The 24,052-nt window shown below is 46.3% G+C and overlaps 2 pseudogenes; both read right to left on the bottom strand.

Annotated features, from left to right (window-relative positions):
• Window positions 1-532: 532 nt before the first annotated feature.
• Window positions 533-12,412, bottom strand: LOC119921820 (annotated as a pseudogene).
• A 4,157-nt stretch (window positions 12,413-16,569) lies between these two features.
• On the bottom strand, window positions 16,570-17,494 carry LOC119921819 (annotated as a pseudogene).
• Window positions 17,495-24,052: the final 6,558 nt, after the last annotated feature.

Genomic DNA, 24,052 nt, shown 5'->3' with positions numbered 1-24,052 from the left:
GCGACATCCGCAACCCAGTGTCGCAACGGTTCCTGTTTTCAACGACAGTCTTTAGGCACTGTGAATGGTTTCACCTTTGTCTAATTCACAACTTGAAACACTCAATCTCTCAGTCAAGCAGCCAACTGTAACTTTTTCTTATGGCCTTTGTGAAGCACTTACTATATATCAGGCACTATACCAAGTGCTAGAGTAGTTACAGAGTCCATGTCCCCGTGGGGCTCACATCTCAATCCGCATTTTACAGATGAGGGAACTGAGGCACGGAGAAGTTAAGCGACCCTGTACAAGGTCACACAGCAGCCATGTGGTGGAACCGGGATCGTAACTCATTTCCTTTTGAATCTCTGGTCCCTGCTCTACCCACTAGGCAAGGCTGCTTCTTCTGACTTGTCCTGATTGCAAATCCGTTGAACATCTATTCATACTGACTATATGAACTGTACTCTTGAATCAAGCGTTCATCCACTTTCTCATTTTTCCCTTCTCTCCTTCCTCTTCTACCTAATTTATTCTGTGTCTTCCTCCTGCATTAGATCATAATCTCCTAGAGAGAAGGAACAATGAAATTTTATCTCATTTCAACTCTCCTGAGAGCTTACTACACTGCTCTGCAACGAGGATGTGGCCAATAAATACCATTGATAGTAATAATAGTAATAATTATGGTATTTGTTGAGCGCTATGTGTCAAGCACTGTTCTACGTGCTGGAGTAAGTACAAGGTAATCAGCTTGGACACAGTCCCTGTTCTTAGTCTCAATCCCCATCTTACAGATGAGGTAACCGAAGCACAGAGAAGTGAAGTGACTTGCCCCAGGTAATATGACAGACAAGTAGCTGAATGGGGATTAGAACCTATGAACTCTGACTCCCAAGCCTGTGCTCTGGATGGAAGGATAGATGGATGGATGGATGAATGGATGGATGGATGGATGGGTGGATGGATGGATGGATGGATGGATGGACGGATGCATGGATGGATGGATGGACGGTCAACGAATGGTTGGAAGGAAGGGTGGAAGGAAGGAAGGAGAGACTGATTGAAGTGAGAGGACGGATTTGACAAGACATGAAGCTGCAGTCATCCTCTCTTCCCTTTTCCCATACCACCTCCCATTTTCCAACTTTCATTCCCATATCTTTTAGACTGTGAGCCCACTGTTGGGTAGGGACTGCCTCTATATGTTGCCAATTTGTACTTCCCAAGCCCTTAGTACAGTGCTCTGCACATAGTAAGCGCTCAATAAATACGATTGATGATGATGATATCCAGAGTCATGCTAAAGAGTGTATCATTATATTTTCATGGACATTACTAATAATATCATTATTGTATTTATTAAGAGGTTGCATTCCCCCTTTTAGACTGTGAGCCCACTGTTGGGTAGGGACTGTCTCTATATGTTGCCAACTTGTTCTTCCCAAGCGCTTAGTACAGTGCTCTGCACACAGTAAGCGCTCAATAAATACGATTGATGATGATGATGATGATGCCTAAATTGTTCCACCTGCTGGTGTAGTACAAAAGAATCAGTTCAGAAACAATTCCTGTCACACAGGGGCTCAGCGTGTAAGAGCAAGAGAGATCCTAGGGAAGTTAAGTCACTGCCACTAGGTCACAAAACAAGCCAGTAGCAGAGCTGGAATCAGAACTCAAGTCTCAAATCAATTATATTTATTGAGCACTTACTCTAGGCCCAGCAATGTACTGAGCACTTGGAACAGTTCAATGTAATAAAGTTGGTAGACACGTTCCCTGCCCACAATGAGCTTACAGTCTAGAGCAATTCCCAATACTTTAGGCCATGATAAATTTAAAAAAAAAAATTATGGTATTTGTTAAGTACTCGCTATGTGCCAAGTACATATTCTAAGCACTGTGGTAGGTACCATTTTACAGATGAGGTAACTGAGGCAAAGGGAAGTTAAGTGGCTCGCGAAACGTCATACAGAAGACAAGTGGCAGAGCAGGGATTAGAACTCGTCCCCAAAGTGGATTTACTGTACTAAGCACTTGGGAGAGTTCAGTTCACCAGTGTTGTTAAACATATTCCCTGCCCACAGTGATCTTACAGTCTACAGGGACTCCCCTTCCTTCAGGCCGTGATGCCTCCCAAAACTGGATTGTCCATCCTACTTAGCAACCTCCCTCCCAGACTTTGAAAATTCATTAACGTCCAGAGTTTTCTGTGAACCCAGTAGGACAGCTAAGTTTCTGGCTAGGTCCAAGGGCAGTTCGTTGGTTAAGTGGTGGTTTGATATTATTTGCACAGGGTAGGACGCTTTTTTCACATAGCAGAGGCTGTGAGTAACCCTTTTAGTATCCTGCCTATGGCTGCCTTCATGTCCCCGTTCCTCAATCTGTAGATGAGGGGGTTCAGGGCCGGTGGCACTACCGTGCAGAACACGGACACCAGCTGGTCCACGATCAAGGAGGAATCTGAGGGCGGCTTGATGTAGACAAATGCACCTGCAGAGAGGAAAACAGTGACAACGACAAGGGGAGACAGGCAGGTGGAGAAGACTTTGACCCGGATCTCAGTGACCGGCATCCTCAGCACGGTCCGGGAAATGCTGACATACGAGACGATGATGACAATGAGGTGGATGACAACTAACGTCACCCCGGCGCTGACTTTCACGTCGACAGCGACGTGATCCTTGGGGCAGGTGATCTTCAGAAGGGAGGGGACGTCACAGAAAAACTGCTGGACGATGTTGAACCCACAGAAGTACAGGGAGAAGGTCGGAGTTGCAAATAAGAAATCAATCAGGTCCCCACTGAGCCACGAGGCGGCGACCATGTTCCCACAGGCCGCTGTGCTGTTAATCACGACATCGTAGCTGAGGGGGAGGCAGATGGGGGCGCAGCGGTCATAGGACGTGGCCGTGAGGACCAACAGATCTGAGCAAACAAACCAGACCACGGAGAAGACCTGGGCGGCACAGCCCCGGAGGAAGTTGGATCTACGTTCGGTCAGGGAGTTGGGGATGGATTTGGCGACGGGGACTGAGATGAGGCAGAGGTCGAGGACGGACAGGTTTCTGAGGAAGAAGTACATGGGGGTTTGGAGGCGTCGGTCAAAGGCAGTGACAGCGACGATGAGGAGATTCCCCGTCAGGGCCGCCAGGTAAACCAGGCGGTAGTGCCGTCTACAGTGACGGGAACGTCATGGAGAGGAAAGGGTTTTGGAGGGAAGATAAGGAGTTCAGACTTGGACCTAAGGAGTTTTAGATGGTGGGCAGACATTAAGGTGGATATATTCTGAAGGCTGGAGGAGATACGAGCCTGGAGGGATGGAGAGAGACCAGGCGCAGAGATGTAGATTTGGGTGTCATCAGCGTAGAGATGAGAATTGATGCCGTGGTAGCGAATGAGTTCATCCAGGGAGTGAGTGTAGATAGAGATAAGAAGGGGACCAAGAACTGACCCTTGAGGAACCCCAACAGTAAGGGGATGGGAGGAGGAGGAGGAGCCCTCAAAGGAGACTGAGAATGACCGGTCAGAGAGATACGAGGAGAACTAGGAGAGGACGGAGTCTGTGAAGCCAAGGTTGGATAGCCTGTTGAGGAGAAGAGGGTGATCCGCAGTGTCGACAGCAGCTGCGAGGTCGAGGAGGATTAGGATAGAGTAGGAGCCATTGGATCTGGCAAGAAGGAGGTCATTGGTGACCTTTGACAGGACAGTTTCGGTGAGGTATAGGGGACGGAAGCGAGATTGGAGGGGGTCAAGAAGAGAGTTGGCATTGAGGAAATTTTCCCGGCACTACCATCCTTCTCGTCTCACAAGTCTGCAACCTTGGTGTCATCCTAGACTCCGCTCTGTCCTTCACCCAAAACAGCCAATCCCTCACCAAAACCTGCCGGTCTCACCTCCACAACATCGCCAAGATCTGCCCCTTCCTCTCCTTCCAAACCGCTACCTGATTCAATCTCTCATTCTATCCCGACTGGATTACTGCATCAGCCTCCTCTCTGATCTCCCAACCTCAAGTCTCTCCCCGCTTCAGTCTATACTTCACTCTGCTGCCCGGATTATCTCTGTACAGAAATGCTCTGGGCATGTTACTTCCCACCTAAAAAATCTCCAGTGGTTGCCTGTCAACCTACGAATCAAGCAAAACCTCCTCCCTCTCGGCTTCAAGGCTCTCCATCACCCCGCCCCCTCCTACCTCACCTCCCTTCACTCCTTCTACAGCCCAGCCCTCACCCTCTGCTCCTCTGCCGCTAACCTCCTCACTGTGCCTCCTTCTCCCTGTTCCGCCAACGACTCCCAGCCCTCGTCCTTCCCCTGGCCTGGAATGCCCTCCCTCCACACATCCGCCAAGCTAGCTCTCTTCCTCCCTCCAAAGCCCTACTGAGAGCTCACCTCCTCCAGGTGGCCTTCTCAGTCTGACTCCCCCTTTTCCTCTCCTCCTTCCCATTCCCCCCCGCCCTACCTCCTTCCCCTCCCCACAGCATTTGTAAATATTTGTACAGATTTATTACTCTATTTTTTATTTGTACATAAGTACAATTCTATTTATTTTGCTATATTTTTTCAGGGAAGAGCCGAATGAGTAACTAGATATGTTTCTATATTTACGTTTCTATATACGTATTTCTATATATTTTTGATAATGATAATAATGATGGCATTTATTAAGCGCTTACTATGTGCAAAGCACTCTTCTAAGCGCTGGGGAGGTAGCAAGGTGATCACGTTGTCCCACGGGGGTCTAACAGTCTTAATCCCCATTTTACAGATGTGGTAACTGAGGCCCAAAGAAGTTAAGTGATTTAACTTTAGTGGGGGTGCTGGGAAAGAATACTTGGTTTAATATTAAACAGGGTCCCTGGTCCTCAACGGTTCACAATATAAGAATGAGGGGGGAAAGAGGATGGCAATGGGCACAAAGCAATGTACTAAGCTCTAGATGGAGTACAATAGAGTAGGTGTTCCACACAGCCTCCTCTCTATTCAAGAAAATCGATGTTAAAAATAATTCCCCCAGTAGAATGTAAGGCATAAGATGATACTAAAGTTCATCCTTTCTACTGATGGAGTAACTTTTTATTCTAAGCCTTTTCACATCATAATCCTTTCCAACCTCATTTTCTCATTCCTACATCATGATGAGTGCATCTTTAATCATTTGCTTCTCTATCCATCATCTATGTATCTATCTTTACTATCAATAACTAGAGAAAGAGAGAGGAAGCGAGACAGAGATAGAAAGATCAATAGCTGAAAGGATAGGTTTATAGATACATAGATTGATAAATCAATAATGGATGGGTGGATAGATTGAATCGTAAATGGATAGGTCAATAGTTGGATGGATGGATAGAGAGATGGATAAAGAGAAAGGAGGAAAGAAGGAAAGAAGGAAAGAAAGAAAGAAGGAAAGAAGGAAAGAAGGAAAGAAAGAAAGAAAGAAAGAAAGAAAGAAAGAAAGAAAGAAAGAAAGAAAGAAAGAAAGAAAGAAAGAAAGAAAAAGAAAGAAAGGAAAGAAAGTTAGTAAAAAAAGATAGATAATGTGTCTGCCAACGATCTTGCGTTCTACTCTCACAAGCACTTAGTAAAGTGCTTTGCACGTTGTAAGCAATAAATTAATGCCATTGATGATGATGACAGAGAGAGAGAGAGAGAGAGAGAGAGAGAGAGAGAGAGAGAGAGAGAGTCAACGTGGTCTAGTGGACTGAGCATGTGTCCAGTATTCAGGAGACCAAGGCTGTAGATTCAGTTCTGGCACCTGTGACCTTGGAAAAGCCATTTCAGTTCCCTGGGCCTCAGCTTCCTCATCTGTAAAATGGGAATTCGATACCTGTTCTCCTTCACTCATAGAATGCGAGTCCCACGTGGAACATGTCTGATCTGATTATCTCAGTTCTACCCCAGAACTCTACTCTTCAATCTGGTCAGGCTAGGGTAACCACTGGCAGTATTCAAAACCACCAGACATGGACCCATTCATTAGGGTGTTACAAAGTATGGGGTGATGATAATGTGTCTTTGGGCTCAGAAAAGCTGCATCAGAAAAGAAAAACAGCTTTAGCACAGACCCATATGCATAGCCTCAGATACCAGGAGTTCTTTAGGCAAGTTTTCCTTAGGACAGGGATCATCCAGAGTACATCCTCTGAACACTAATGGGCAGTGAGACGGGAAACTGTTCAGAATAATAGTTAAAAGACATTTATTGAGCATCTAGTGGGCACCTTCTCCAGTCTATACTTCACTCAACTTCCCAGATCATTTTTCTGAAAAGTATCTCTGTGCATGTCTCTCCATTCCTTCAAAACCTCCATCTCTGCATCAAACAGAAGCAACTCACCATGAGCTTTAAGGCACTTAAGCACTTCCCTCCCTCCTACATAACTTTGCATTTCTCCCACTATACCCCAACCTGCACATTTCACTCCTCTAGTTCCAACCTACTTAAAATGCCCTAATCCCCTCTCTCTCACTGTCAACCCCTTGCTGACATCCACACTCTTGCCTGGAACACCCTCCTCATTCATATTTGACGTGCCCTGCACACAGTAAGCCCTCATTAAATATGATTGAACGAATGAATGCCACCACTCTCTTCATCTTCAAAACCCTACCAAAATCATATCTCCTCCAGGAAGCCTTTCCTGAATAACCTCTGTTCTTCCCAACTTGTTTTCCCTTCCTTCTGTGTTGCCTACAATTTTTAAAGTATTTGTTAAATGTGTCAAACACTGTTCTAAATGATGAGATAGATTCAAATCAATTAGATTGGACATAGTCCCAGTCGCACATGGGGCTCACAGTCTAAGTAGGAGAGAGAACAGGTACAAATCTCCAGTGGCTACCAATCAATCTGCGCATCAGGCAGAAACTCCTCACCCTGGGCTTCAAGGCTGTCCATCACCTCGCCCCCTCCTACCTCACCTCCCTTCTCTCCTTCTACAGCCCAGTCCGCACCCTCCGCTCCTCCACCGCTGATCTCCTCACCGTACCTCGCTCTAGCCTGTCCCGCCATCGACCCCCGGCCCACGTCATCCCCCGGGCCTGGAATGCCCTCCCTCTGCCCATCCGCCAAGCTAGCTCTCTTCCTCCCTTCAAGGCCCTGCTGAGAGCTCACCTCCTCCAGGAGGCCTTCCCAGACTGAGCCCCTTCCTTCCTCTCCCCCTCGTCCCCCTCTCCATCCCCCATCTTACCTCCCTCCCTTCCCCACAGCACCTGTATATATGTATATATGTTTGTACATATTTTTTTACTCTATTTATTTATTTATTTATTTAATGTATTTGTACATATCTATTCTATTCATTTTATTTTGTTAGTATATTTGGTCTCTGTCTCCCCCTTTTAGACTGTGAGCCCACTGTTGGGTAGGGACTGTCTCTATATGTTGCCAATTTGTACTTCCCAAGCGCTTAGTACAGTGCTTTGCACATAGTAAGCGCTCAATAAATACGATTGATGATGATGAGGTACTGAACCCCCATTTCACAGTTGAGGAAACTGAGGCATTGAGAAGGTAAATAACTTGCTCAAGGTCACACAGCAAATAAATGGCAAAGCTAGGATTAGAGCCCAGGTCCTCTCACTTCCATGCCCAGGCTCTTTCCACTAGGACATGCTGCTTCCCATACACTGGGGTTCTCTTCGAGGGCAGAGACTGTGCCTCTCTTCTACTGCACTCGCCCAAATACTTAGTTCTGTGTAATGCACAGAGTAAAATGCTCAGTAAGAACCATTGATTGATTGAGTGCAGTACATTGGACAAAGAACATGAGAAAATACAATGGAAAGGAAGAACACACCCACTTCCCTCCAGGGGCTTAAATTTTAATGGGACGAGCTTGAAGTTAGAGTTATGTGGGGAGACATATTTGGATCAGGATCTTTAAATTAATTACTTAATTTAAATTTAAATTATATTAATTTAAATTAATCAGTCTATGAATCAATTATATTTACTGAGTGTTTGCTGTGCATAGAGCACTGTACAAAGCACTTGGAAGAGTACAATAGAATAGAGTTGACAGACACAATCCCTCCCCTCAAGGTGCATGCAGACTAGAGGGGAAGGCAGACAATAAAATAAATTAGGGTAATGGGGGATATAAGGCTATGTACACACGTGATGTAGTGTGTGGGGTGGAGTAATATCAAATGTTCAAGGGATATAGATCCAAGTGAATAGGTGTCACAGAATGGGGAGTGAATTGGGGAAATAATGTCTTAGTGAAGGCTGTCTTGGAGGAGATATGATTTAACTAGGGCTTGGGACTGTCTCTATATGTTGCCAACTTGTACTTCCCAAGCGCTTAGTACAGTGCTCTGCACACAGTAAGCGCTCAATAAATACGATTGATTGATTGATTGAGAATGGCGGTCTGCCGGTTATGAAGTGGGAGGGAATTCCAGGTCAGAAGGGGACGTGGGCAAGGGGTAGGCAATCATACAGATGCGGCTGATGGTAGCTTGGCATTGGAGGAGCAAAGTGTACAGACTAGGGTGTGGTAGGAAATCAGTGAGGTAAATAAAGGTTGGGATGAATGAGCTGATTGAGAGGTTTAATGCCGATGACAGGGAGTTCTGTTTGATGCAGATATGGGTGGAGGCTCTTTAGGAGTGAGGAGACAAGAAGTGAATGATTTATTAGAACAAATGATCCAGGAATCAGAGTAAAGTATGGGCTGGAGTGGAGAGAGACAGGAGGCAGGGAGGCAAGCGAGGAGCTTGATCCAGTAGTCAAGGTGGGATAGGATAAGTGCATTGATCAGTGTGTTAGTAGTTTGGATAGACAGGAAAGGTTGGATATTAGAGAGGTTGTGAAGATGGAACCTACAGGACCTGGTAACAGACTGGATATGTGGGTTGAATGAGAAAGGTGAGAAGATAATGCTAAGGTTATGGGCTTGTGAGACCGGGAGGATAGCGGTGTTTGAAAAGACAGGGGGAAGGACAGAGTTTGGGTGGGAAGATGAGTAGTTTTTTTAATGGCCATGTTATGTTTGAAGAGTTGGCCGGACAACCAAATCAAGATATCCTGAAGGCAGGTAGAAATGTGAGGCTACAGGGAAGAGAGAGAGATCTGGGCTAGAGAGGTAGTTTTCAGATTCATCCACGTAGAATTCCTACTTGAAGTGGTGGAAGTGAATGAGTTCTCTGGGGGCGTGGTCATAGATGGATAGTAGAAGGAACTTCTGACTACCCTCAGAGTGAAAATTTCTTCCTGAGATATAATGGCGTCTTTTGCTTCAGAAAACACATATTTCTTCTTGTTCTGCCCTTCTGTCTATAAGTCTACCCTTCAAACACTTGTCCTCTTCCACTGGGCATCCTTCTCTTCCCAAGGTGTAACAGTTTCATTGACTTCAACTTTTCCACTTACATACTATTTGCGAAATCCTAATAATAAAAATAATGGTGATGGGACGCAGCATGCCATTCTGCATAAAGAATAGGCCTGGGAACCAGAGGAGCAGGGTTCTATCCCCACTCCACGTTTGCCTGCTTTTTATGTTGGGCAAGTTACATAACCATTTTGTGCCTCAGTTCCTCAACAGCAAAATGGGGATTCGATTCTTGTTGTCCCCCTGCTTAGACTCTATCTGGCCTGGTTAATCTGTGTCTACCCAGCGCTTAGAACAGTGCTTGACACATAGTAAGCACTTACAAAAATACCATTAAAAAAGATTATGGCATTTATTAAGCCAAACAAAAACTTTACTTATGCCAAACAAGGCAATTAGAGCAGATACAATCCCTGTCCCACATGGGGCTCACAGGGTGTGAGGGAGAAAGAAAGACTGTTTTATCCCCAGTTTCTAGGTGTGAAAACTGAGACACAAAGGGATTAAGAGAACTTTCCAGAGGACACACGGCAAACACGTAGCAGAGCCAGGACCAGAACGTGGATTTCCTGAGACCAGTCAATCAATCAATCAATCAATCAATCAATCGCATTTATTGAGCGCTTACTGTGTGCAGAGCACTGTACTAAGCGCTTGGGAAGTACAAGTCGGCAACACATAGAGACAGTCCCTACCCAACAGCGGATTCACAGTCTAGAAGAGGGAGACAGAGAACAAAACCAAACATACTAACAAAATAAAATAAATAGAATAGATATGTACAAGTAAGATAAATAAATAAATAACTAGAGTAATAAATATGTACAAACATATATACATATATGCAGGTGCTGTGGGGAAGGGAAGGAGGTAAGATGGGGGGATGGAGAGGGGACGAGGAGGAGAGGAAAGAAGGGGCTCAGTCTGGAAAGACCTCCTGGAGGAGGTGAGCTCTCAGTAGGGCCTTGAAGGGAGGAAGAGAGCTAGCTTGGCGGATGGGCAGAGGGAGGGCATTCCAGGCCCGGGGGATGACGTGGGCTGGGGGTCTATGGCGGGACAGGCGAGAACGAAGTACGGTGAGGAGACTAGCGGCAGAGGAGCGGAAGGTGCGGGGTGGGCTGTAGAAGGACAGAAGGGAGGTGAGGTAGGAGGGGGCGAGGTGATGGAGAGCCTTGAAGCCGAGGGTCAGGAGTTTCTGCCTGATGCGCAGATTGATTGGTAGCCACTGGAGATTTTTGAGGAGGGGAGTAACATGCCCAGAGCGTTTCTGGACAAAGACAATCCGGGCAGCAGCATGAAGTATGGATTGAAGTTGGGAGAGACACGAGGATGGGAGATCAGAGAGAAGGCTGATGCAATAGTCCAGACGGGATAAGATGAGAGCTTGAACGAGCAGGGTAGCGGTTTGGATGGAGAGGAAAGGGCGGATCTTGGCAATGTTGCTGAACTGAGACCGTCAGGTTTTGGTGACGGCTTGGATGTGAGGGGTGAATGAGAGAGCGGAGTCGAGGATGACACCAAGGTTGCGGGCTTGTGAGACGGGAAGGATGGTAGTGCCGTCAACAGAGATGGGAAAGTCAGGGAGAGGGCAGGGTTTGGGAGGGAAGACAAGGAGTTCAGTCTTGGACATGTTGAGTTTTAGGTTGAGTTTCAGTCCCACATCCTTTCCACTATGTAAAGCAGCATTTCAGACTGTAGGTTCTTTCTAACCCTTTTCCAGGCTCGCCACTTCTCTTTACAATTACGGAGACCAGAATCTGATACTGAATTCTGCGAAGGGCTGGCTTAGTGTTCACTGTGGAAAAGGCTGACCTGACATTGCTCACCGGTTGATTGAAGTACCTTGTTATTCTCAATGCTACACTGGGCATTACTGCTCATATGAGGATTAGGTAATAGGAATAGTAGTAGTTTTTGTCATCACAATAGTCCTATTCATAAGTAGTGATAATAGTAATAAAGGGAAGAATCAGGCTAAGAATCGGCTGGGCTGGGGTGAGGGGTGGCCTAGGTACTGAGTTGCTCCCAAACATTTCTGCCTCAACTTTAGTATCTTTCCAGTCCAACGATACAAAAAGATCTCCCTTCCCTCCAGGGCACATCATAAGGGTCCAAGCAGAAATGTACCCCTAATCAATTCCATGTTCTCAGGCACCTCCAGGTTCCTTTTCCCTCCCGAACACCTTCTTCAGAGCCCCTTTCACATCTTTATTCCTCAGGGAGTAGATGAGGGGATTGGCACATGAGGTGATGATGGTGTAGAAGAGCGTGGGAAAATTGCCCTGGTCCTGAGAAACACTGTCAGCCGGCTGCAGGTACACGTAGATGATAGTGTCATAGAAGAGACTGACGACAGTGAGGTGAGAGCCACAGGTGTTGAAAGCCTTCTGCCGCCCAACCACTAACTTGATCCTCAGCACAGCCGGAGCGATGAAGATGTAGGAGGCCAGAATTAGCATCAGTGGGACAAGGGTGACTAAGATGTCCAGTGCAAAGGCCACGGCTTCAGTCAACAAGGTGTCAACAGAGGCCAGGCTAATCAGAGCTGGTATCTCACACAGGAAGTGGTCCACTCGGCGGTGGCCACAACGGGAAAGGAGCAGGGTCTGAAGGGACATGACCAGAGAGTTTCCCAACCCACTCAACCAGGCCAGGGAGGCCAGCTGGCCACAGAGTCGTGGGGACATTATGACACTGGAATGGAGAGGCTGGCAGAAGGCAACATAGCGGTCATAAGACATGACCGCCAACAGGACGCATTCCCCACCCCCGAAGGCTAGGACAAAGTAGAGCTGGATGGCACAGCCCAGGTATAAGATGGTCTTGTCTGCCCCCTACAGGTTGTACAGCATCTGGGGGATGGAGCTGGTTGTGTAGCAGAGGTCCAGAAAGTAGAGGTTGGTGAGGAAGAAGTACATGGGGGTGTGGAGTCGAGGGTCCAGGGACGACAGGAGGATGATGGTCATGTTGCCATTTAGGGTGAGGAGGTAGAAGATTAAGATGACCCCAAAGAGCACCATCTCCAGTCTGGGCCGGTCAGAGAAGCCCACCAAGATGAACCCTGCCAACGAGCTATCAGTGACAATTGCCATCTCCTGTGGAGACACAGAAGCATCATTCAAGCAGTTCCCAGAGGGATGAATGTACGACCCATTTATCTGGCCTAGTTCTCAAAGATGAGAGGACATTCTCTAGTGTTCAGTACAGTGCTCTGCACACAGTAAGCAGTCAATACATATAACTGAATGAAGGAATGAATGAATTAGGAAACTGAGGCCCAGTGAGATTAAAGGACTGAGGTAGTAGTAAGTTATTGATTACACTAATCGATCAAGAAATCAATCAATGGTATTTATCGAGTGCTTACTCTGTCCAGATCATCATACTTATACTTTCACTTGGGAAAGTATAGTACAATAGAGTTGTATAGAAGAAAGGTTCACAGACTGCACTGTGTTCAGGTGGCTATGTCGGAGACAAGTTTATTTCTATTAGTGCTAGTAGAAAGTAGTGGTTGACAGAGCTTCCCCTGCTAGCCAAAACCAGCTCAGCTTCATCCTGAAATAGGCTTACGTGTACACACAAATAGGCGGGTGGAAACGTGTTATATGTGATTGACAGCGAGACCTATGATTTATTCGAACAAGAGAGCACCACTATTATTACACTTAATAATGATACAGAGGATATCGGTTTCACAAGATATTACAGAAAGGGAAAATGGAGCTTGACTTACAGTTTCCCTTGTTCAGATAGCCAAGCAGGCCTAGAGGCGAAACAGCTAAAGAGAAGAGGATGGTGGGGTGAGCTAAGGCCTAGTCCAAAATGAGGCCAAGTATAGTGTCAGACCACTGTGCATCCACAGTTGGTAGGCATGATCCCTGCCCACAAAGAACATATAGTCCAGAGAGGGAGAAGGTCCTGACTCTAGTGGTGAGTAGAGATACATGCTTCCATGTTAACTACTCTCTGTAGAGCATCAACTTCATTGCTGTGAGGTGTGTAAGGAAGATCACCATAGCACATTTGCCCACTCTGTACAATCCCCAGAAACTGAAACCTGCTCTTCTCCACCACATCAAGGAAACCCCATCCTGCATTTAACCACCTCTAAGGGAAAGGGAACATTACCTGCAACATGAGGTCCCAAATACCCTCAGAAAGGTTAGTGGCTGTACTAGCTGGTGTGTGGGTAAGGATATGCCATGGACTCTGAATCACAAGGAATCTGAAATTCTACTCTTCTAGCCATAGCTCCCTACTGACTTTTGTTTGCATTTTGCTATATAACAATAATAATAATATTTGTTAAATAATAATAATAATGATGGCATTTATTAAGCACTTACTATGTGCAAAGCACTGTACTAAGAGCTGGGTATATTTACTATGTGCTAAACACTGTACTAAGCACATGGGTAGATAGATGATAATCAGTATTAAGAATTATATATTTGTCCTGGTACCTTGTGCTGTTTTAATGTTTTATTTTATCTTTATCCCTGTGTCTGTCTCCAGTCCTCCCCTTCCCCTCCCTTTATTCATAGAATATGAACCCCTTGAAGGACAGGATATGTGTCTAATTTCCACTGAGTACTCTTTCCCAGAACTTAATACAATGCTCTGCATTCAATAAGTGCTTAGTAAACACCATTAATATTAATATGATTATTGCTAGAAATAATAATAATAATAATGATGGTATTTGTTAAGTGCTTACTATGTGCCAAGCTCTGTTCTAAACACTGGGGTAGATACAGGGTAATCAGGTTGTCCCATGTGGGGCTCACAGTCTTAATTACCACTTTACAGATGAGCTACCTGAGGCACAGAGAAGTTAAGTGACTTGCCCAAGGTCACACAGCAGACAAGTGGCCGAGCCGGGATTAGAATCCACATCCTCTGACTCCCAGTCCCCTGCTCTTTCCAGTAGTTCTCGTTCAATCCCTGCCCTCGAGGATCTTGTAACAGCTGTACAAAAAGTATTTGTTGCCCACAAGGCGATTGCACTCTAATGGGGGAATCCCATGTGTCCAAATGTATGCATGTTCATGTATGATGAGTGCACCTGGAAAAACGTGCGCAAATATATGTTTGTGTAAATGTGTGTGTTTGTTTTGTGTGTGTTTGAGTGTTTATCTCTGTGTGTAGGTTTCTGTCACCGTTATCTAGGTATTTCTCTGGAGCTCTTAGTTCTCCAATTTGTACTCCCTTCTTTGCCTATTTGGAAATGATCCTGCCTCGAGGAAGTTTTGGTCCCTGTGGATTATTTAATGGGAAGTTACCAGGTGTTGATCACTGTCGTTCACCTCTGGGTAAGTATGATATAGAAAGAAGACACAGTCACTATCCTCAAGGAGTTTACAATGGAATAGTCAAACCTACGCCCCAGAACATTCATTCATTCATTCATTCAATCGTATTTATTGAGCGCTTACTATGTGCAGAGCAGTGTACTAAGCGCTTGGGAAGGATAAGTTAGCAACACATAGAGACGGTCCCTATCCAACAGTGGGCTCACAGTCTAGAAGGGTGAGACAGACAACAAAACAAAACATATTAACAAAATAAAATAAATAGAATAGTAAATATGTACAAGTAAAATAAATAGAGTAATAAATATGTAGAAACATATATACAGGTGCTGTGGGGAGGGGAAGGAGGTAAGCGGGGGGATGGGGAGGGGGAGGAGAGGGAGAGGAAGGAAGGGTCAGTCTGGGCCCTGGAGGAGGTGAGCTCTCAGCAGGGATTTGAAGGGAGAAAGAGAGCTAGCTTAGCGGATCTGCGGAGGGAGGGCATTCCAGGCCAGGGGGAGGACGTGGGTTGGGGGTCGACGGCGGGACAGGCGAGAACGAGGCACAGTGAGGAGGTTAGCGGCAGAGGAGCGGAGGGTGCGGGCTGGGCTGTAGAAGAAAAGAAGGGAGGTGAGGTAGGAGGGGGCGAGGTGATGGAGATCCTTGAAGCCGAGAGTGAGGAGTTTTTGCCTGATGCGTAGGTCGATTGGTAGCCACTGGAGATTTTTGAGGAGGGGAGTAACATCCCAGAGCTTTTCTGCACAAAGATGATCCGGGCAGCAACGTGAAGTATAGACTGAAGTGGGGAGAGACAGGAGGATGGGAGATCAGAGAGGAGGCTGATGCAGTAATCCAGTCGGTATAAGATGAGAGATTGAACCAGCAGGGTAGCGGTTTGGATGGAGAGAAAAGGGCGGATCTTGGCGATGTTGTGGAGGTGAGACCGGCAGGCTTTGGCGACGGATTGGATATGAGGGGTGAACGAGAGAGCGGAGTCGACAATGACACCAAGGTTGCAGGCTTGTGAGACGGGAAGGATGGTAGTGCCATCTACAGTGACGGGAAAGTCAGGGAGAAGGCAGGGTTTGGGAGGGAAGATAAGGAGTTTAGTCTTGGACATATTGAGTTTTAGATGGCGGGCAGACATCCAGATGGAGATGTCTTGAAGGCAGGAGGAGACACGAGCCTGAAGGGAGGGAGAGAGAGCAGGGGCAGAGATGTGGATTTGGGTGTCATCACCGTAGAGATGATAGTTGAAGCCATGGGAGCGAATGAGTTCACCAAGGGAGTGAGTGTAGATAGAGAACAGAAGGAGACCAAGAACTGACTCTTGAGGAACCCCTACAGTAAGGAGATGGGAGGGGGAGGAGGAGCCTGCAAAAGAGACTGAGAATGAACGGCCGGAGAGATAAGAGGAAACCGGGAGAGGACAGAGTCTGTGAAGCCAAAGTCGGATAGCGTGTTGAGGAGAAGGGAGTGGTCCGCAGTGTCAAAGGCAGCTGAGAGGTCGAGGAGGATTAGGATAGAGTAGGAGCCGTTGGATTTGGCAAGCAGGAGGTCATTGATGACCTTTGAGAGGGCACTTTCGGCAGAATGTAGGAGACTGAAGCCAGACTGGAGGGGGTTGAGGACAGATTTGACATTGAGTGATTCGAGGCAGCGCATGTAGATGACTCGTTCAAGGAGTTTGGAAAGGAATGGTAGCAGGGAGATAGGGCGATAACTAGAAGGGGAGGTGTGGTCAAGAGAGGGTTTTTTAGGACGGGGAAACGTGGGCATGTTTGAAGGCACAGGGGAAGGAAGGAGTGGAGAGTGAGCGGTTGAAGATAGAAGTTAAGGAAGGGAGGAGGGATGGAATGAGAGATTCAGATTCTTTAGTCTAGGATTCTGCCTCTTTTCTTTAAATCATGAAATCCCAAACTCCTTTGGAATGGCGGGTGAGGTAGGGTCGTCCCTCATGCCTCACCCCTCATATCCCGGCTTTGACTGCTCTTTCGCAGAAGCCTCTTAAACGCCCCTTTCACATCTTTGTTCCTTAGCGTGTAAATGAAGGGGTTGAACATTGTGGTGACGACGCTGTAGAATAGGGTCATGAGCTTGGCCTTATCCCGGGAGTTGTCAGCAGCGGACTGGACGTACATCCCAATCACCGGGAAATAGAAGAGTGAAACCATGGCAACATGAGAGCCACAAGTGTTGAAGGCCCTGAGCCTTCCACAGTGGAGAGGATCCTTAGCACCGCTATGGTGATGAAGCCGCAGGACACCAGGATGAGAGTCAGGGGCATCAGCGCATAGGAGGTGCCCACCACAGAGAGAATGGCCACGTTGAAGGAGGTGTCCACGCAGGGCATCTCGATGACCACTGGCACCCACAAAGGGGAAGCTGGACCGTGAGTGAGGACTGCAGCAGGGAGCTGGCCAAGACACTGACCCAGGCTGTGGCCACCAAGAGGATGCAGAGACTTTGATGCATGATGGCCAGGTAGAGCAAGGGCTTGCAGATGGCCACGTAGTGGTCAAAGGACATCATGGCAAGCAGGGTGCACTCAGCGGCCCCCAGGAAGTGAAAAATGTAGGGCTGGGTCACGCAGCCCCCATAGCTGATGGTTTTCCCTGGGCCCCAAAGGTTCCTCAGCATCTGGGGAACTGTGGTGGTGGTGAAACACAGATCCAGGAAGGACAGGTTGCTCAGGAAGAATTGCATGGGGCTATCTAACTTGGGATCCAGCCGGGACACCAAAATAATGGCCACATTGCCCACCAGAGTGAAGATATAAGTGACAAGGACCCAGAGGAAGAGAGGCATCTCCCACCAGGGCCTGACAGAGAAGCCCAGAAGAATGAAGACCCATTGGGAGCTCACATTCCTGAAGTCCATGTTGCAGAAGCCCCTACGGAGGGAGATAGAGCGAGAATGAAGGGTTCTATTTCCAAACCACTTTGACCCCAAGACGTTCAATGAACGCTAATCTGTTCACCCAATGGCTCAGTCAGAAGTTGCGGGACAAAAGGTCAGGAGTGACTCTTCGTGGTTTTCAGAGACCCAGCGAGAGCAAATGACTTGTCTGGGGTGACATAATAAGTCCGTGGTGGAGCCATTACTAGAACCAAACAACGTGGTCTAGTGGTGAGAACAAAGGCCTGGGAGTCAAGGGGCCATTCATTCATTCATTCAATCGTATTTATTGAACGCTTACTGTGTGCACAGCACTGTACTAAGCGCTTAGGAACTACAAGTTGGCAACATAGAGATGGTCCCTATCTGACAACGGGCTAACAGTCTAGAAGGGGGAGACAGACAACAAAGCAAAACAGGTGGACAGGTGTCAAGTTATCAGAATTTGCAACTGTTAACAGAGTGGAAAACCTTTCTGCAGAAAAGACTTCAGTGGCAAATTGGAATTGGGGGGGCACTGGTCACGAGCAAAAGTTTCTTGACTCACTGTGAGCTGGCCGGCTACTCCATAATCTGAGAGTTTGGCGTGGCCTTCAGTGTTTAACAAGATGTTTCTGGCCTTGATGTCACGGTGTATTTTCCTCGTAAAGTGGAGATGTTCCAGTGCTTTAAGTGTTGATTGCAGTATTGTGGCTATTTCATCTTCTATCAGAGTTTTATTTCATAATCGGATGATATCCGACACGGAGCCAGCACCACAGTATTCCATGACGATCCACAGGTCTGTGTTCTTAAAGTAGCTTCCATAGTACTTCACTACGTGAGGGCTGTCACACTGTTGCATTATGGAGATTTCTTTGATAATCTCCTGCAGGTCGGACTCCACAGGAATTTGCTTGATCGCCACAACTTGACCCGTTTCTTTATGAATAGCTGTGAATACGCTGTCATAGGACCCTTCTCTAACTTTCTCTAGGACATCATCATCATCATCAATCGTATTTATTGAGCGCTTACTATGTGCAGAGCACTGTAATAAGCGCTTGGGAAGTACAAATTTGCAACATCCTCTGGTTGTTTCGTCAAGCTGTCTTCATCCAACCATGGCGGGATCCGCAGCTGCACCATCTCCATGGCTCCCACTCAGTGCTCCATCGCACCGCCTAGCACTGCTCAGCACAGCACCGCACCACACCACTTAGCATAGCACGCCGGCTCTGTCTCTCTCTCTTTGTTTCTCTCTCTGGTCTCTGTCACTGTCTCTGTCTCTCGCCGGAACTTCCGCTTTTTTCCGGGGTTCTAATCCCAGCTCCATCACCTATCTATTGTGTGACCTTGAGCAAGTCACTGAACTTATCTGTGCGTGATAAGTGGTGGGAGATGCCTCTCTTCTTCTGGGAAGTTTTCTGTGTGTTTTCTTATCTGTGCGTACGTTTTCTGATCTGTAAAATGGGGATTCAAAACCTGTCCTCCCTGCTACTTGGGCTGTGAGCCTCATGTGGGGCAGGGACTGTCTGAACTGATTACTTTGTATCTACCCCAGCGCTTAGAACAGTGCTTGACATGTAGCAAGCACTTCACAAATTCCATTATAATAATAACCAAATATAACAGTCCAGAATATGGAGTCAGTTCTGGACAGAGTCTGAAGTCAGGGAAGTGAGTCCAGGCAGCAGGGCACAGGATCTCTGTGAAGGGATAAGGCATAATCAGCCTGCCTAAGGAGTTTGGACAAGAGAATGGGAGCCAGAAAATGGTGTATGAGATAGAGGATCAAGAGAACCTCTGGAAAGAGTATAGTATGGACCATAACTGAGAATGTTTTAAAAAGTAAAGGAAAAAATTGATAACTGCTATAAGGATGGGATGGAAAGTGGGGAAAACTCATTATACTACCCTCTCCAAGCTTGAATAATTATAAGAAATATTAAGCATTTACATAATAAACATTGTTCTTAGCTCTGGGGGAGATAAAGGATGATCGGGTTAGACTCAGTCACTGTCTCACACGGGGCTCACAGTCTAAGGGCAGCACAGAGCACCTAACTTTCAAAATGTTAGTGGACTGTACTCTCTACGCACTTTTCTGATAACAGAAGAATTCATCTACTATATCCCACACATCAATCAATCAATGCTATTTATTGGGTGCTTATTATGAACTATTGCCTCCCACTTCTGAACCATCTCTTATGCCATGTCCACACTGTCAAGCCCCTCCTTATTTCGTCCTGCAAGTAAATTCACCTATCCCTACCACTCCCCTTCCATTCTTCCAAATTCCATTCAAGGCTCACCTCCTCCAGACAGCCGTATCAAATAATCCTAAGTGTTGCAAAACACACTTAGCACTCCCCTCTATATCTTTAAAGGCAGCTGACATTGTCCCTGACAGACATTTCTTCATATATTAATTTGTATTTGTATTTGTTCTCTTCAATTAGGAGTGTGCGGTTTTGTATCTTCCCATTATACCCTCCTACATCCTAATAATCACTGGTAATAATAATAATATTAATGATAATAATAATAATTTTGGTATTTGTTAAGCACTTACTATGTGCAAAGCACTGTTCTAAGCGCTGGGGAGGATACAAGGTGATCAGGGTGTCCCATGTGGGGCTCACAATCTTAATCCCCATTTGACAGATGACGTAACTGAGCTATAGAGAAGTTAAGTGACTTTTCCAAAGTCACACAGCTGACAAGTGGTGGATCCGGGATTTGAACCCATGACCTCTGACTCCCAAGCCCATGCTATTTCCACTGAGCCACGCTGCTACAACCTGTGGTGCAACCTGTGAAGTGTATGAAGGGTAAAGAAGACATATTTGCCTCCCTATGTTACAACCCATTGGCTGGTGGAGTAACAGCAGGCAGCCCAAGAACCTGCTGAATAGGAAAATTAAGCAAGGTGGCTGCTAGCAGGATCTGAAAAAGAAATGTTGGAAAGATGAGACAGTGTCTCATCCACCAACCATGAAATGGAGCTGTGTCCTCTCAGAAAAAAAAAAACAGCAGATGGGCTAACTCCATAGTTGCATGTTGAGAAAAGGTGATGAGAAGAGTTTGGGGGAGACACAAAAGGGCAAAGGAGGGTCTGTATGGACCAGAGGCTATGGAAAGCTGGTATTACTGCAAGGCAGAGTGGGAAGTAGTGCCAGAACCAGCTCAAATTATCAAATCAAATAAGTGTGTACCAACTGTGGCATTTGTTAAGTGCCTGAAATTCCACTTCTAGCCATAGTGTCCTACAGATCTTGGATTTATTTGGTAGTTAGTATAACAATTATTATTTGGTATATAATTATTATGATTATTATTATTGTATTTATAAACCACCTACTATAGGTCAAACACTGTTCTAAGCGCTGGGATTATACAATTTAATCAGGTTGAACACAATGCCTCCACATGGGGTTAACAGCCTAAGTAGGAGGCTCTCATCCTATCCTGTCTGGACTACTGCATCAGCCTTCTCTCTGATCTCCCATCCTCGTGTCTCTCTCCACTTCAATCCATACTTCATGCTGCTGCCCGGATTATCTTTGTCCAGAAATGCTCTGGGCATATTACTCCCCTCCTCAAAAATCTCCAGTGGCTACCAATCAATCTGCGCATCAGGCAGAAACTCCTCACCCTGGGCTTCAAGGCTCTCCATCACCTCGCCCCCTCCTACCTCACCTCCCTTCTCTCCTTCTACAGCACAGCCCGCACCCTCTGCTCCTCCACCGCTAATCTCCTCACCGTACCTCGTTCTCACCTGTCCCGCCATCGACCCCCGGCCCACGTCCTCTCCCGGGCCTGGAATGCCCTCCCTCTGCCCATCCGCCAAGCTAGCTCTCTTCCTCCCTTCAAGGCCCTGCTGAGAGCTCACCTCCTCCAGGAGGCCTTCCCAGACTGAGCCCCTTCCTTCCTCTCCCCCTCGTCCCCCTCTCCATCCCCCCATCTTACCTCCTTCCCTTCCCCACAGCACCTGTATATATGTATATATGTTTGTACATATTTATTACTCTACTTATTTATTTATTTATTTATTTATTTATTTATTTTACTTGTACATAGCTATTCTATTTACTTTATTTTGTTAGTATATTTGGTTTTGTTCTCTGTCTCCCCCTTTTAGACTGTGAGCCCACTGTTGGGTAGGGACTGTCTCTATATGTTGCCAATTTGTACTTCCCAAGCGCTTAGTACAGTGCTCTGCACAGAGTAAGCGCTCAATAAATACGATTGATGATGATGATGATGATGAGGGAGAACAGATATTTAATTATCATTTTACTATTGAGGAAACTGAGGCACAGAGAATTTACATGACTTGCCCAAGGTCACAGAGAAGGTAAATGGAGAAGCTGGGATTAGAACTCAGGCCCTCTGATTCCCAGGCCGGTGCTCTTTATACTAGGTCATAGTGCTTCCATTTTAATCCAAGCATTTATCCTAGCCTGTCTTGGTTACTGAATCAGTCTGGTTGCCGATCTCCCTGCCTCTTCTCTCTCTCCCCACTCTAATCCATACTTCACTCTGCTGCCCAGATTATTTGTTTTCAAAACTGTTTAGTCCATGTTTCCCCACTCCTCAAGAACCCCGCCAGCGGTTGTCCATCCATCTCCACACCAAATAGAAGCTCCTTACCATCGGCTTTAAAGAATTCAATCAGCTTGCCGCCTCCTAACTCACCTCATTGATTTCCAACAACTCGGCCTGCACATTTCCCTCCCTCTGCCCATCTGGCAAGCTAGCTCTCTTCCTCCCTTCAAGGCCCTAATGAGAGCTCACCTCCTCCAGGAGGCCTTCCCAGACTGAGCCCCTTCCTTCCTCTCCCCCTCGTCCCCCTCTCCATCCCCCCATCTTACCTTCTTCCCTTCCCCACAGCACCTGTATATATGTATATATTTTTGTACATATCTATTACTTTATTTATTTTACTTGTTCATATCTATTCTATTTTGTTATTATGTTTGGTTTTGTTCTCTGTCTCCCCCTTTTAGACTGTGAGCCCACTGTTGGGTAGGGACTGTCTCTATATGTTGCCAATTTGCACTTCCCAAGCGCTTAGTACAGTGCTCTGCACATAGTAAGCGCTCAATAAATACAATTGATGATGATGATGACATTTCACTCCTCTAATGCCAGCCTATTCACTGTACCTCAATCTCAGCTATCTCACCAATGACCCCTTGTCCATGCCCTGCCTCTCTCCTGAAACTCTTTCCCTCTTTATAGTTGAAGATGATCACTCAACCCACCTTCAAATCCTTGTTAAAAGCACATTTTCTCCAAGAGGTCTTCCTCGACTAAGCCCTCATTTCCTCTTCCCCCACTCCCTTCTGCATCACTGCATTTGCTCCCTTTATTCCCACAGCACTATGCACCAATCTGTATTTGACTTATTTAAATTAATGTCTGTCTCCCCCTCTGGGCTGTAAGCTCACCATGGGAAGGGAACATGTCTACCAATTTAGTTGTATTGTACTCTCTCAAGTGGTTAATACAGTCCTCCAAACATAATAAGCATTCGTATATATGATTGACTGCCTGATTGAATGCTTCCCTGTTGTCTTAGCATTTTGTTTCATTTCTCCTTATCACCAGTCCTCTCTCCTTACTTTTCAGTTTTAAGATTGTGAGCCATCTGAGGACCCGGAATCATGTCTAGTTCCCACCTGGGTATTTTTTTCCAGATGCTTAGTACGGTGGATGAAGTTAATGGTTAACAAATCCTATACCTATTACGTCTTGCTATGTGCCAAACAGTGTTAGTGTAAATAGAGGACAATCAGTTCAGACTACTTATGGGAGAGGGAGAGCAAATATCGAAATTCCCATTTTACTGGTGAAGAAACTGAGGCCTTGATAAATTTAATGACTTGCCCAAGTTCACATGGCAGGTGGGTGGCAGGGTCAGAATTGGAACCCAGGTCTTCTAACTGCCAGTCCTGTGTTCTTTCCACTAGACCATGTTGCTTTGCTTTGGGAAAGGGCGCTGAACACAGTGGCTTGTATGTGTTTGGTATTATTTGGGGCTAAAAACAACTGCAATGTCAAAGAGGAGGTTTGGTCCACATGGGTGAGTGAGGCAGGAAAGGCCACTGCAAGCGCTGCAGTCATTTCTATGCTGTCAGTCCAGTGGAAAGAACAAAACCTTGAGAATCAGGAGTTGAGGTCTCTAGTCCCAACTCTGGCAGTAGGAAATACCTTCTGGAAACAGCAGCAGTTACCAAGGCAACCACCCTCCTGGTCACTGGAACTGTGCAGGCCAAATGGTCCATTTGGCCATAGATGAGTCCTTCTGCACATGTTGCAATCGGGCCCACCTACTTTCTCGTGGCACTCATCACCCAATTTGGAATTTGACTGGTAGGGACAAGAGAGTGCAAGTGACAATACACGAAACACTACAATCATCATCATCATCATCATCATCATCAATCGTATTTATTGAGCGCTTACTCTGTGCAGAGCACTGTACTAAGCGCTTGGGAAGTACAAATTGGCAACATATAGAGACAGTCCCTACCCAACAGTGAGCTCACA

The sequence above is a fragment of the Tachyglossus aculeatus genome, unplaced genomic scaffold, assembly GCF_015852505.1.
Source record: "Tachyglossus aculeatus isolate mTacAcu1 unplaced genomic scaffold, mTacAcu1.pri SUPER_30, whole genome shotgun sequence".
NCBI lineage: Eukaryota > Metazoa > Chordata > Mammalia > Monotremata > Tachyglossidae > Tachyglossus > Tachyglossus aculeatus.
The sequence above is the reverse complement of the archived record's forward strand: the minus strand, read 5'-3'. Positions and strand labels throughout refer to the sequence as shown.